Genomic DNA, 14,335 nt, shown 5'->3' on the forward strand with positions numbered 1-14,335 from the left:
GTGCTGGAGGTTTTGTCCTGGGCAGCAGGGCTGCTGGCGGTCTTGTCCTGGGCAGTGGGGCTGCTGGTGCCGGTCTTGTACTGGGCAGCAGAGCTGCTGGCGGTCTTGTCCTGGGCAGGGGGCTGCTGGTGGCGGTCTTGTCCTGGGCAGCGGGGCTGCTGGCGGTCTAGTCCTGGTCAGCGGGGCTGCTGGGGGCGGTCTTGTCCTGGGCAGCGGGGCTGCCGGTGGCGGTCTTGTCCTGGGCAGCGGGGCTGCTGGTGGCGGTCTTGTCCTGGGCATCGGGGCTGCTGCTGGCAGTCTTGTCCTGGGCAGTGGGGCTACTGCTGGCAGTCTTGTCCTGGGAAGCAGGGCTGCTGGTGGCGGTCTTGTCCTGGGCAGCGGGGCTTTTGGTGGTGGTCTTGTCCTGGGCAGCGGGGCTGGTGGCGGTCTTGTCCGCCGTGCTGATCTTCCCAGACTTGCCGGTTTTACTGTGCCCCTTTCCCACCTTGGATGGTGTCGCAGCTGTCTCCACACTCCCAACTGTACCGCTGGGAGCGGCTTTGGTGGCTGATTTCTTTCCCCTCTCCCGCCGGGCACTGGCCATCTTTTTTATGCTTGACAGATGGGGGACTGTCCGTGCTCTGGCTCCTTGCCACACTGGCTGCCCTGCTGCCTGGTGCACTCCAGAAGCCGGTGACTACTGGCACCACTGGTCCCGCCGATGTTGTGGCTGAGGTGCTAGGTTGGGACCTGGAGAGTCGGGCCCTAGGGGACTGAAGGGGTGGGAGAGGTGAGGGAAAGAGGTCAAGGTTGGCCAGGAAAAGTTTCTTAGGAACACTGGGATGGGTAGCAGGAGGGTGTTTGGGAGTGGAGGAAGAGGTAGTGGTTGTAGGAGGTGTACGTTTGGTGACGTTGGGTGAAGGTGCATGGGGTGGAGGCTGTTGTGAGGTGGATGGCTGTTGGGTGGGTGTGTGGCTGCATTTGTGTACCTTGGGAGGTTGCCTCACAGACACACTGGGAGAGGACACAGGGGACGTGTGAATGGTAGTGGGGGTGGTGACTGCACGTGAGCGGGTGTGGTGGTGGGTGTGCTGGTGATGGACGTTGTGGCTGAGGATGTAGTGCATGCAGGTGTGAGTGGAGATGAGACAGGGAGGGAGGAGGGAGACGAGGAGGGGGGGGACACAGTGGAGGCAGTGGATGTTGGTGTGTCTGCATGTGTGTGATGCTTGCATGAGTGCCTGTGGGATGTGTGGTGCTTATGTTTGCCAGCGCTTCCATTGTGTGTTGAGGTGTGTGCATGCTGGTCTGATGGTGTGCTTGGGATAGGCTGAGGTACAGGGGTGTGGGTCTGGGTGGAGAAAGTCGGAGGGGGAGGCTAGAGACAGGGACAATGGATGCCATCAGTGCTGAGGCCAGAGTCTGAAAAGCTCGCTGAAGGGCTGCCTGACCAGAGTGAATGCCCTCCAGGTATGCATTGCTTTGTTGCAACTGCATCTCTACACCGTGGATGGCATTCAAAATGGTAGACTGCCCAACAGTGAGGGACATGAGGCAGTCAATGGCCTCCTCACTGAGGGCAGCAGGGGTGACTGGGTCAGGGGCTGAGGTGCATGGGGCGAAGGTGATGCCCACCTTCCTGGGTGAGCGGGCACGGGGCAAATGCTGAGGGGCTGCTGGGACGACGGTGCTGGTAGGGGGGTGGCGGCTGGACCTGTAGATGCAGGGGGCAGAGATGGGCCCACCACCGCAAGGGAGCTCCCATCAGAGGAGGAGTCCGTATCGCTGGTGTCAGCTCCTGTCCCCGCCGTGGAGCTCCCCTCGCTCTCTGTCCCACTGGTGAATTCAGACTCCGTAGTGTCGCCCTCAAGGGCCATGTGGGATGCAGCTACCTCCTGCTCCGGTGCCACTGCTCCTCTGCCTGATGATGCTAATGCACACAAGAACAAGAAGACCACAAAAAGGGGGGGACGACAGAAGAAAGACATGTTGAGTGCATGCAATACTGCTACCGTTGGCGGACACGACAGACACAGAAGCCCCCTGCACTACTCCGTGCGCTTGGAGTCCACTATTCAATCCCAGGGACATGGGTTACAAGGCTATGCCCGATTTCTGCACACTTGGATGTCACAGGAGCCTGACTAGGTGTAGTTGGCACTGTACACAGGTGGGGTGGGGTGCCACATGACCTGCCTCAAGAAGGGTCCTTGCCTACTAAACTCGCCCTGGGCTAGGGGAACACACAGCCCACCTCCCCCACCCAGACACCTACAATGCGTGCTGAATCATCAGAATCAGAGTGTACTCACCCCCTTGTGTCTGCTGTGATGCCCTCAAACGCCCATCCAACTCCGGGTACGCCACCGCCACCGCCAGGATCCTGAACATCAGGGGGGTCATGTGCGACGGGCACCCCTCCCACGTTGGGAGGCCATCCCCAGCTGGGCCTCCGCCGTCTTCTGGCTCCCGCGGCGAATGTCCTCCCATCATTTCCAGAAGTGGGTGCTCCGTCTGTGGTAGAACCGCAGGGACCGAACTTCCTTGGCAATGGCACGCCAAATGTCCTTCTTCTGGTGGGCGCTGACCTACAGGAATTGTACAGGGGAAAAAAAGAAGTAATTACCATCTGCACCGTCACAGTCATTGGCCCGCATCCCTACCCTTGCCATGACGCACATGCACTCACCGTAGTTTCATGCACGCCTCATTCTCACCCCCCCCATCTTTCATCCACCCCACTCCACACAGGCATTGCCCCTACAGCATGCTCCCAGTGTACTTACCTGTTTGTCTGGAGGACCGTAGAGTAGCGTGTACTGGGGGAGGACCCCATCCACGAGTTTCTCCAACTCCTCCGTGCTGAAGGCAGGGGCCCTTTCCACAGACACACGAGCCATTGTCTCTTCCAGACTGAGGTCACAGCAGCACTTGCAGTGTAGGTCCTCTCATGTCGAAGATCAGGTATCAAGTGATTGAACAGATAGAAAATGGCGGTCACGTCCGCGGCGATGCGTACCGTCACCGCCGGCGTACATCGTCATTGGCTCCTGGGACCCATAGGGTACAATGTTAACCAATGCAGGATTGCGCCGCGGTCTTCGACCGCGACGGTGTACAACGCCAGCGTAGTTACCTCATATCCCCCGTCCCACTTTACAGGTCAGGCAGCCGCCATTTCAGGGTACCACATGACATTATTTTGGACTGGATCACACATATCTAGGCCTTGCCTAAACACTCATACAAGCATATTTCGATTTGCTAATATTTTCAGAGTAAGCTGTGCTCATGTACCTCAGAGTTGGTTGACTCTCTGCTCGCTGTTCTCCTCCATAGGCACCGTCCGCTGGGGCATGTGAGGAGATGGCGGCATCCTCCGGTGTACAGACCGCTGGTGGACCTGTCGACAATGGAGGAATGACATGTGATTATCACATACAGGCTTGACCGTGACACAATCCAGGAACTGTGTACCCAGTTGGAGCCAGACCTGATGTCAGCTATCCGCCAACCCACAGGAATCCCCCCTCAAGTGCAGGTGTGTCAGTACTCCATTCCCTAGCAAGTGGGTCTTTTCAAACAACAGTCGTCATAGCATCAGGGATGTCCCAGCCTATTTTTTCCAAAGTGTTGTCCAGAGTGTTGTCTGCCCTGCTGAAACACATGCCGAGCTACATCGTTTTCCCTCAGGTGGAGGATTTGCCTACAGTGAAAGGTGATTTCTCTGCCCTGGGACATATCCCCAACATCATAGGTGGCATTGATGGGACACATGTGGCCTTGGTATCCCCCCGCAGGAGAGAACAGATGTACAGAAACCGGAAGAGTTACCATTCAATGAATGTGCAGATGGTGTGTTTGGCAGACCAGTACATCTCCCATGTGAATGCCATGTTCCCTGGCTCAGTGCATGACGCTTACATCCTGCGGAATAGCAGCATCCCTTATGTGATGGGGCAACTCCAGAGGCACTGGGTGTGGCTATTAGGTGAGGACATGTACCCAATACAGTGGGAATAGTTGTCTGGGTCTGTGGATGTCCCTATGAGTTAGTGTGTGACTAACAGTTGTCCCTCGCCATTTGCAGGTGACTCTGGTTACCCCAACCTGTCATGGCTACTGACCCCAGTGAGGAATCCCAGGACAAGGGCAGAGGAACGCTACAATGAGGCACATGGGCGAACTAGGATTATAGAGCAGACCTTCGGCCTCCTGAAGGCCAAGTTCCGGTGCCTCCATATGACAGGTGGTTCCCTATTCTACTCACCAAAGAAGGTATGCCAGATCATCTTGGCCTGCTGTATGCTTCATAACTTGGCTTTGCGATGACAGGTGCCTTTTCTGCAGGAGGATGGTCCAGATGGAGGTCTTGTGGCAGCTGTGGACCCTGTGGACAGTGAAGACGAGGGAGCAGAAGAAGAGGACATCGACAACAGGAACACAGTGATCCTGCAATACTTCCAGTGAGACACAGGTAAGAAGACAACACTGCCTGCTACATCTGATTTAAATCTACTACCTCTCTACTGTCTGTCATTTTCACCCAGTGTATGGTCACTGAGTTGTCACTTTCCCTTACGATTTCACAGATGTGGGTCCCACTGTGTGACATCTGCTTTGCTTCCTCATGGACTAGAGCTGTGTGACATAGGTATGTTGACATTACATTTGAAAGAGCATTTTGACACTGTAATTGCTAATACACTATTTCGAAATCACAGACTGACTCCTTGGTTGTTTTGTGCTTAAAGGGTGTTTATTTAAGTTCTCAATATTGGAAGGGTTGCAAAAGGGTGAGGGGTGATGGTGGAGGAATGTCCATGGCAGAGTCCAGTCTATTAGTTTCACAGGTGCGTTGTCCAAAGGGGCATAGGAAGTGGAGCTGGGGCAGTTTAAGGATGGACAGGGTGACAAAGTGGGACAAAAGGATGACAATCAGGGTGGTCTTGGCATCGTTCTCTGTCTTTGTCCTGGATCTCAGGGACCGTTTGTGGGGTGGTTCTCCCTCTGCAGGGGGTGGGGTGCTTTTGTGGTGGTCCTGTGGCTGTGGCTGTGGTCCACTAGCGCCGGTGGAGGTGGTGGGCAGTTCTTCGTCTAGGCTAGAGTCAGGGGCCCCTTGTTGTGCCACAGTGTCCCTCCTGGTTTCACAAGTTCCTTCAGCACCCCTACAATGGTGCCCAGGGTGGAATTGATGGATTTGAGTTCCTCCCTGAACCCCAAATACTGTTCCTCCTGCAGCCGCTGGGTCTCCTGAAACTTGGCCAGTACCGTTGCCATCGTCTCCTGGGAATGGTGGTAGGCTCCCATGATGTTGGAGAGGGCCTCGTGGAGAGTGGGTTCCCTGGGTCTGTCCTCCCCCTGTCGCACAGCAGCCCTCCCAGTTCCCCTGTGTTCCTGGGCCTCTGTCCCCTGAACCGTGTGCCCACTGCCCCCAGGTCCCTCGTGTTGTTGGGGTGGTGGGTTAGCCTGGGTTCCCTGTAGTGGTGGACACACTGCTGCTTGACGTGTCCTGGGGACAGAGGTATGGGCCAGCTGGGTGGGTGCTGTTCTGGTGTTTCTAGAGGGGGGAAGCTCTGTAGTGGCAGGGGAACCGACTGTCCCGAGGTCCCAGATGGGCCGGGCTGGTCATCTAGATCCAGTTGGACAGAGCTGCTATCATCACTGTGGGCCTCTTCTGTGGGTGGAGTGGACATATCTGGACCCTCCTGTCCGGTGACGTTGGGTAGGGGTCCTGCAGGGATGTAAAAACATGAATATTGTATCTGTGTGTGCCATGGTGTGCAATGGGTGGGTGACCGTGCACCCCAGTGCTTGCATTCCTTGATAGGACCTTGTATGATGATGGGTTAGGGGGGTGTAGGGGTATGTACAGTGGCCATGCTTTGGTGATGGGTGTCCATGCTTTGGTGTTGCATGCAGGACTTGGGTTTGGGATGTGTGGTTTGTGATATTGGGACATGTGTGAGGAGTTGGAGTGATGGGGTGAGGGCGAGGGTGGGGGTATGTGATGGCATGCAGGTTGGGTGGGGGATGAAGTAGTAAAGATTTGACTTACCAGAGTCCATTCCTCCAGCTACTCCTGCGAGGCCCTCAGGATGCAGGATAGCCAAGATCTGCTCCTCCCATGTTGTTATTTGTGGTGGAGGAGGTGGGGGTCTGTCGCCAGTCCTTTGAACCGCGATGTGGTGTCTTGAGACCACGGAACGCACCTTCCCCCGTAGGTCGTTCCACCTCTTCCTGATGTCATCCCTGGTTCTTGGGTGCTGTCCCACTGCGTTGACCCTGTCCACGATTCTTTGCCATAGCTCAATCTTCCTAGCTATGGAGGTGTGCTGCACCTGTGATCCGAATAGCTGTGGCTCTACACGAATGACTTCCTCCACCATGACCCTGAGCTCCTCCTCAGAGAACCTGAGGTATCTTTGCGGTGCCATGGGGTGGTGTGGGTGATGTGTGGGGTGGTGTGTGTTGTGATGTGTGGGGTGATATTTAGAGGTGTGTTGTGTGAGGTGCATGGATGTTATGTGAGTGATGGTGTTGAGTGCCTGTGGATGCTCATTTGTAGATGGTGGTGTCTCTCTCTGGCCTTCAGTCACAATTGTGGTCGTAGGGGTTTTTGGGTGATGAGGGTGTGTGTTTTATATTGTATTGGATGTGTGGGAGTGGAGTGTGTATGTGTATCAGGTGTGTGTATTTTGATTTGTCCAATGTGGATGTGTTTTGTAAATGTGTGTGTATCTTGAGCGTGGCGGTGTCTACCACCAATGGAATACCGTGGTTGAAAGACCGCCATGTGGATTCGTGGGTTGTGATAGTGTGGGCGTATTCCTGTTGGCGTGACGGTGGAGGTTTTGTTATCGCCAGTTTATCACTGACCTTTGGTGTGGCGGACTTGTGTGGGTGTCTAGATTTTGGTGGATTCCGGGCTTTGAGTCAGAATAACCGCAGCAGAATTCCACAGCCGCAGCGGTGTGTTGGTGGTCTTCTGCACGGCGGTAAGTGGCTTTTACTGCCAATGTTGTAATGACCAACATAGTAAGGTGTTTTATATGTCCTGGTAGTGAAATATTGCTAAATTTGTTTTTCACTGTTGCAAGGACTGTCCCTCTCATAGGTTAACATGGGGCTACCTTTAAATCTGATTAAAGTGTAGATTCCCTTTGGGAGCAGATAGACATGTGGAGTTTGGGGTCCCTGAGCTCACAATATAAAAATACATCTTTTAATAAAGTTTATTTTAAGATTGTGTTTGAAAATTCCACTTTTAGAAAGTGAGCATTTTCTTGCTTAAACCATTTCTGTGACTCTGCCTGTTTGTGGATTCCCAGTCTGGGTCAGTTTGACAGTTGGGCTGGTTGCACCTCTCACAAGACAGTGACACAAAGGGAGCTGGGGTGTAGTCTAAATTTCCTGATGAGCCATCTGTGCTAGGAGGGAGCAGAGGAGTGGTCACACCTGAAAGGGCTGTGCCTGGCCTCACACAATGCAGTCTCCAACCCCCCGGTGAGTGTCTGGGGCCTTGCCTGGGCACGGCAGGATTTCACAATCAAGAGAGACTTTCCTTTGAAGTAAGCCTACTTCAAAGGGAAAAATGGGTATAAGAAGGGCACCCAAAACCACATACTTTAGAACACTTCTGGAAACAAAGAGGAACTTCTTCCTGGAGAAGAGCTGAAGAGCTGAGGAGGAAGAGCTGCCCTGCCTGTGACTGTGCTTTGTGGAGCTATCCTGCAGTTGCTGCTTCTGCCTGTGCTAGAGGACAAAGACTGGACTTTGTGTTGCCTTCCTTCTTGTGAAGAACACTCCAAGGGCTTGATTTAGAGCTTGCCTCCTGTTGTTTGAAGTCTCAGGAATAGCAAAGATTTGTCTGTGCCAGCACCTGGAGTCTCTGGAGAGACTCCTACTCTGCCACGTGGTGCCCATCCAGTTCCTGGGACCCTGAAAGGAGAAGCTGGCAGCCCAAGAGTGAGAAATCCACGCACCGACTGCCGTGCGGGGAAAAGATCGACGCAACTCCGATCTGTGGCTGAAAAACCGACGCGCCGCCGGCTTTGCGGCAGAAAATTATCTCTTGCCTGCAACGCGACCAGAAGATCGATGCCCAGGGCTGGAGAAATGACGCACATCATCGCTGTTGGAGGCTGGTGAGATTGCAACCCGCGCTGCGTGGTTTTCAGATCATCATGCTTTTGGATTGCCGACACAAACACCGATGGGCGTGTAAAAACAACGCAAGGCCTACCCGGACCCGAGAGTGTTGACCAGATCGATGCATCGCTCTCCTGCGGAGAGAAGGAATGATGCACGCCGACCTGATGAAAGGAGATACAAGGCAAGGTCTCGCTCGTGAGTGAAATTGACGCATCACAAGCCCTTTTTGATACACACTCGCCCGTGCAGGGTTGTTTTTGACGCACCCAAAGTATATTTTCACACTAAGAGCGTTAGTGTGTGTTTAAAATTACATAAAGACTCTTTTTGCAGTTTTAGTGATAACTTGACTTGTGTACTGTGGATTTTTGTTGTTTTGGTCTTGTTTTGTTAAGATAAATATTCTCTATTTTTCTAATTTGTGTTGTGTCATTTTGTAGTGTTTTCATTAAGTTGCTGTCTGTGTTGGTACAAAAACTTTACACTTAGCACTCTGAAGTTAAGCCCACTGCTCATGCCAAGCTATTGAGGGAGTAAGCAGGGGTTAGCTTAGGGTGATTCTCTATTACCCTGACTACAGTGACGGTCCTTGCTTGGACAGGGGGTGACCTGACTGCCATCCAAATACCCCATTTCTAACATTACCTTTCCAACCAACACTAGTTTTTTCACATGGATACCTTCAGGTTCCAAAAGATCCCTAGCAGGTTTAGAATCCTCCAGTGTACTGTCCTGAGCAATTTTTAACCTTTACATGGAGACCCTTGGTGCTCAACTCACTAAAAACAGCATAACAAATCACACACAACTCTATTGACGTATATTCCAAAGCCTCAAATACTCCCTACACCTCAGTTAGACCTGGATGCCCAGCACCTACCTGAAGTCAACTTCACAAAGACAGAATTCCTGTAATCTGGCAGAAGTTAAATGACATGAACTTTGGCACCTTTTATCCCCACCTTTAACCCAATGCCAAGTGACCTTGATGCGGCCAGGACACCAAACACAATCTGAAGGAGCACACTGTGAAGAAAATCAAGAATGGTGTGCTACAAGCTCTTTCTACTGAAGAAGGTGACACAGATCCATCCAAAGAGGCCTCAGAACTGTTGTTCAAACCCCTTTGCTCTTGCATCTGGGTGGTGGAAATGATCTGCTTTAGGGCTCCCAAAATCCACACTGACGCTACTTAAGGGCCTCCTACATGCTGCAACACGACTCACCTAGGGCCTGAAGAAATATAACCAAATCACTCCGATACTGACTGATCTCCGTTGTTTCACCAAAACTGCCCACACCACCTTCAAAACCAACGTCATCATTTGCAAGGCCATCAGGGCCAGTACCGGCTGCTTATCTGGCTGACAAGCTCATTATTTTTGGTAGCTATCGGCGCACCATCAGCCAGACCATCATCCAGCTGGACTCAAAGAAGTGTAAAAAAGTTAAAACAAGGCAGCAGGCTTTTAACATCTATGACTCCATTATCAAATTCCCTTATCCAACATGTCTGTTGGACTCTTCTCCAATTCAAGAAAAGGTTGAAAACACATCTTTCTAATGTAGAAGACTACATAATGTTTCACTAACAGTCAACAAACCAGCTATCTTACAAATCACGTTTTGACTGTATCATTGCCTTTCACTATGTTCAGCACTCCACAGCCATTCAGCTGGTTTTGTGGTATGCAACTAGTCCATGCATACATAGCTAAATAAACATTTCTGATTTCTCTCTTTGATTAACAACTCTCTAGTTATTGTTAGGTTCCAAGATTGTACGGACAGAATCCAACAGTGGTGTTAATATCCTCACTTCCCTAGACCTACCTATGACCATGCAAAGGATTTGTGTAATGATCAGTAATAAAGCAGGAGGAAGGGGAATGGGACAAGAGAGAGAAGCAAAGACATTGGACATAATCCCCTCACATTTTCTTCCTGCTGTTATCAACATGTGCTGTAGAACTGTCAATATGAACAGCTAAATAAAATTTTAGATTTTGGTCAGCAAGATTACAGTTCGTTGTTTATACTACTTCATATGTTGTATCTGTAATATTCTCTAAAGTTGTTGACAACACTTTTGTTGCCTAGAGCAGAAGGGAAGGAATATACTTTAGAAATGGTAGGCAGAATAACTAGAATTCCAAAACTTGTTCTAGTGCCTTCCGTATGTTAGAAGTTAAATCTTTGATTTGAAGAACACCATATTTCATAATTTGCAACATAAGAAATACATATTATGATGCTTTGCACATTTGGCAACGTGCATTAAAGTCCCAACCACTGCTATACAATTTCATATGTCAATCAAGGGAAGTAAACAAAGTCTGTTTAGTCAAACCTGTAACCCTAAAAGGATGACCCCCAATAGTGAGTTCCTCACCTGGGAGATCAGGCTGGACTGTTCCCAGGAGGAGCAGGGCTGTGTTGATTTCTGTAAAGTAGGCCTCCGTCTTGTGTGGCAGGGTGGGTAAAAAATGATTGGCTGAAATGCTGCCTGAGCAATTGCAGGTGGTTAAACTATTTGCAAGCATTCTTCCCATTGTTTTGTGCGTGTATCACCCACTGCATTTATACCAATAAGTAATAACACCATACTTTAATTAAATAACAGCACACAGGGCCTGAAAGTCTGACTGCCAGATTATGACCATGGAGGTCGGACTGCCAGGGGACTGCCACCACCCCCAGGATCAAGGATCCCGACGGGTTGGCGATGGTAGGAATCATCGTTAGTCATGGTGGCCCTGAGATCAGCACCAAAGTACTGATCATGACTTTCGTTTCCACAAGCCTTTTCATGGCAGGGTACCTGCCATGAAAAGGCTGGCAGAAAGGCAGTGCTGGGTGCTACAGGGGGGCCCTTACACTGCTCACGACCATGTCAGCACCCTCGCAATGCGCACTGCCTGCACTGTTTCCCCTGGGCTGACTGGCGTAAACCTCCTAATGTGGACCTTTCCTCCAGTCAGCCCAGTGGAAACATCATAATTGGGTGGGGGGTTGACCTCCAGCTCCGCAGCGGTCCCCCCCTGCAGGACTGGCAGGCCGACAGTCGGCCTGCTAAACTTGTAATCAGTCCCATACTGTCTTGATCACAGTTTTATGGATAATGGCATAAGTAATATTCTATATAACATTATTTGTGATATTTATTATTGCATCTATCACATCAAGGATGAGATTATGAACACTGGTTTCTGTGGGTGAGCTATGGTTTGCTTGGTTGTTAAGCGTAATATGGATTGCATAACAAGTGCATTTCAGTGGTCTTCTTTCTTCGTGTGCAACCACAACAGCAATTTAAATGTGTTTTAAGTGAATATTTTATAATATTCATATTTAGGTAAGAAACATGTTTCCATGTTTGTGCTGTATACAATAACAATGGCCTCTACAATAAAATGTAATAATGCAAATCAAAAAAACTGTGCTTATTTCCAGTTTCAATCTTTCAAAAAAGAAAAAAAAAATCAATTCCTACATATGCTTAAATAAAAGGCATGCATGGTTATCACAATCTGAGTTATCTTTTGGTCCTTCGCATGGTAAAATTCAAAATTTTAAATCTCTATAGCCATCTAGCTTGAAGCACTACCTTAACAATGTTTTCTTTTTTCATTGAAACAGGGGTGACTGGCCCTTTGCATTTCTTCTAAGCATGGAGTAATTTACATCGTCCTTAAAGCCCACTTCTCATCTTAGTTTGGAGATGTTTCAAAGCTGATAAGCAATTGTTTGAGACTATAAGGAATATTTAGATGAGCCATACATAGTCTGTCCATAGTTATATGCATTTTCTCATTCATTGTGTTTTGCTACAATGCACACCAAAAACAACCCACGTCCACATTTTCACATCAAAAATTCTTGAGCAAATGCAATATTTATCTTCACTAAACAGATGACACTGACACCCTTCTTGACAAACAGTCAACCATGATTGTCACAATTGCCCATACACTAAGATCTAGCCAAAATCCAAGAACTTCCTAGTACTCACAAAACCTGATCTCCATCAGGCACACAAGCAAGGCCCCCACCGCACACTTAGGCACACACTACATGCAAAACATGAATTTGACAAGTTAAAACTAAAAACTACACCTACATGATTTTGAAAGATAACAGTGAAATTAAAATCCAGCTTGTTAGAAATGGGGTCTTTGGTTGGCAGTCAGGTTACCCTCTGTCCAAGCAAGGACCCTCACTCTAGTCAGGGTAAGTCACACACAATCCAAATTATCCTGTGCCCACCCTCTGGTAGCTTGGCACAGAGCAGTCAGGCTTAACTAAGAAGGCAATGTGTAAAGTATTTGTGCAATAAATCATACAATACCACAATATAACACCACAAAAATACACCACACAGTGTTTAGAAAAATAGAAAATATTTATCTGGATAAATGCTTGTCAAAACGATTAAAGATGAAATAGGCAAATGTAGGGATATCACTGAAAGTGATATCAAGTGTCTTAGAGTTGAAATATTACTGTAAAAGCAATAAAAAGTGTCTTAAGTTCTCATAGAAACAACAAGTGTCTCTTGCAGAGCAAAGTACCTGGTTTGCGTTGAAAGATCCTCGCAAGGGACCGCAGAGGAGGAGGTGCATGGAAAACGGTGAGTGTGCGTCCTTTGCACACAGACTTGTGTTGTTATTTTCCACGTGGGGAAGATGTTGATTTCCAGCGTGCAGACTTGGATTCTCTTCGGTTTGCAGGATTTTCAGACGCCCCGGGGACGATGTGTGGTATCCTGGACTTGCAGAGCGAAGTCACAGGTGTTGCATCGATTCCAGTAGGCGATGCGAGGAATTTTCTTCCGCGCGGCAGGCGCTGCCTTGATTCCTCTCAGGAAGTCAGGCGTTGTCATTCTGAGTTGGGTTGCGTCGATCCAGTAAGGCTGTGTGTCGAAGTTCCAGTTGCATCACTGGTGCTGTGTCGATCTTCTGTCGCAAAGTCGGGCTGCGTCGTTCCGGTCTCGTCGTGGGGTGAGAGAGCTTATGCACTTTAGCACTGGTCAGCAGTGGTAAAGTGCGCAGACTCTAAAAACCAGCAAAAGCAGTATCTCAAAAGTGGAGGGAGGCAGGCAAAAAGTTAGGGGTGACCACCCTTAGGCTGTCAGGTCTAACATGTGTCCCCCCAGCTGAAAGTGGAGAGAGCTACCCAACCTCCTGGGAGCCCTCATCGCTAAGGCGGAAGTATCTGGAGAGACCATCAGCGTTGGCGTGGTAAATCCCCGTGCGATGCTCCACCGTAAAGTCCATCCCGTGTAGGGAAATGGACCACCTCAAGAGTTTAGGATTCTCACCCCTCATCTGCATGAGCCATCTGAGGGGCCTGTGGTCTGTCTGAACCCAGACGTGAGTCCCAAACAAATATGGTCTCAGCTTCTTCGGTGCCCAGACCACAGAAAATGCTTCTCTTTCAACAGCACTTCACCTCTGTTCCCATGGTAATAGTCTTCTGCTAATAAAGACCACTGGTTGGTCTAGGCCCTCCTCATTTAGCTGTGCTAAGACTGCCCCTATGCCATGCTCTGAAGAGTCTGTCTGCATGATAAATTCCTTGGAGTAGTCAGGAGCCTTGATCACGGGGGATGTGCACATGGCTTCCTTCAGGGAGTCAAAGGCTTCTGGACAAGCCTCTGTTCAATTCACCAACCTAGGTTGCTTTTTGGATGTGAGTTCTGTCAAGGGTGTCACCATGGTTCCATAGAACTTGATAAATTTGCGGTAGTACCCAGTGAGGCCTAAGAAGGCCCTCACCTATGTTTGGGTTCTAGGTGGTTGCCAGGCTTTGATAGTTTCAATCTTGGCCTGGAGGGGTGCACCTTGCCACCACCTACTAGGTGTCCTAAGTACACCACGGAACCCTGCCCAATCTGGCACTTACTGGTCTTGATGGTCAGGCCTGCCTGTTGCGGAGCCTGAAGCACCTCTTTAAGGTGGAGCAGGTGTTCCTCCCAGCTGTCACTGTGGACGGCAATGTCGTCCAGGTAGGCTGCGCAGAAGGCATCCTTTCAGCTAGGACCCCGTTAATCAACCACTGGAAGGTAGCGGGCATTTTTCAACCCAAAGGGCATCACCCAGAATTGGTAATGGCCCTCAGGTGTGGAAAATGCCGATCTCTCTTTAGCCCCCTCAGTCAGGCGACCTGCCAGTACCCTGATGTGAGATCAAAAGTACTGAGG

Source organism: Pleurodeles waltl, chromosome 9 (assembly GCF_031143425.1).
Source record: "Pleurodeles waltl isolate 20211129_DDA chromosome 9, aPleWal1.hap1.20221129, whole genome shotgun sequence".
Lineage (NCBI taxonomy): Eukaryota > Metazoa > Chordata > Amphibia > Caudata > Salamandridae > Pleurodeles > Pleurodeles waltl.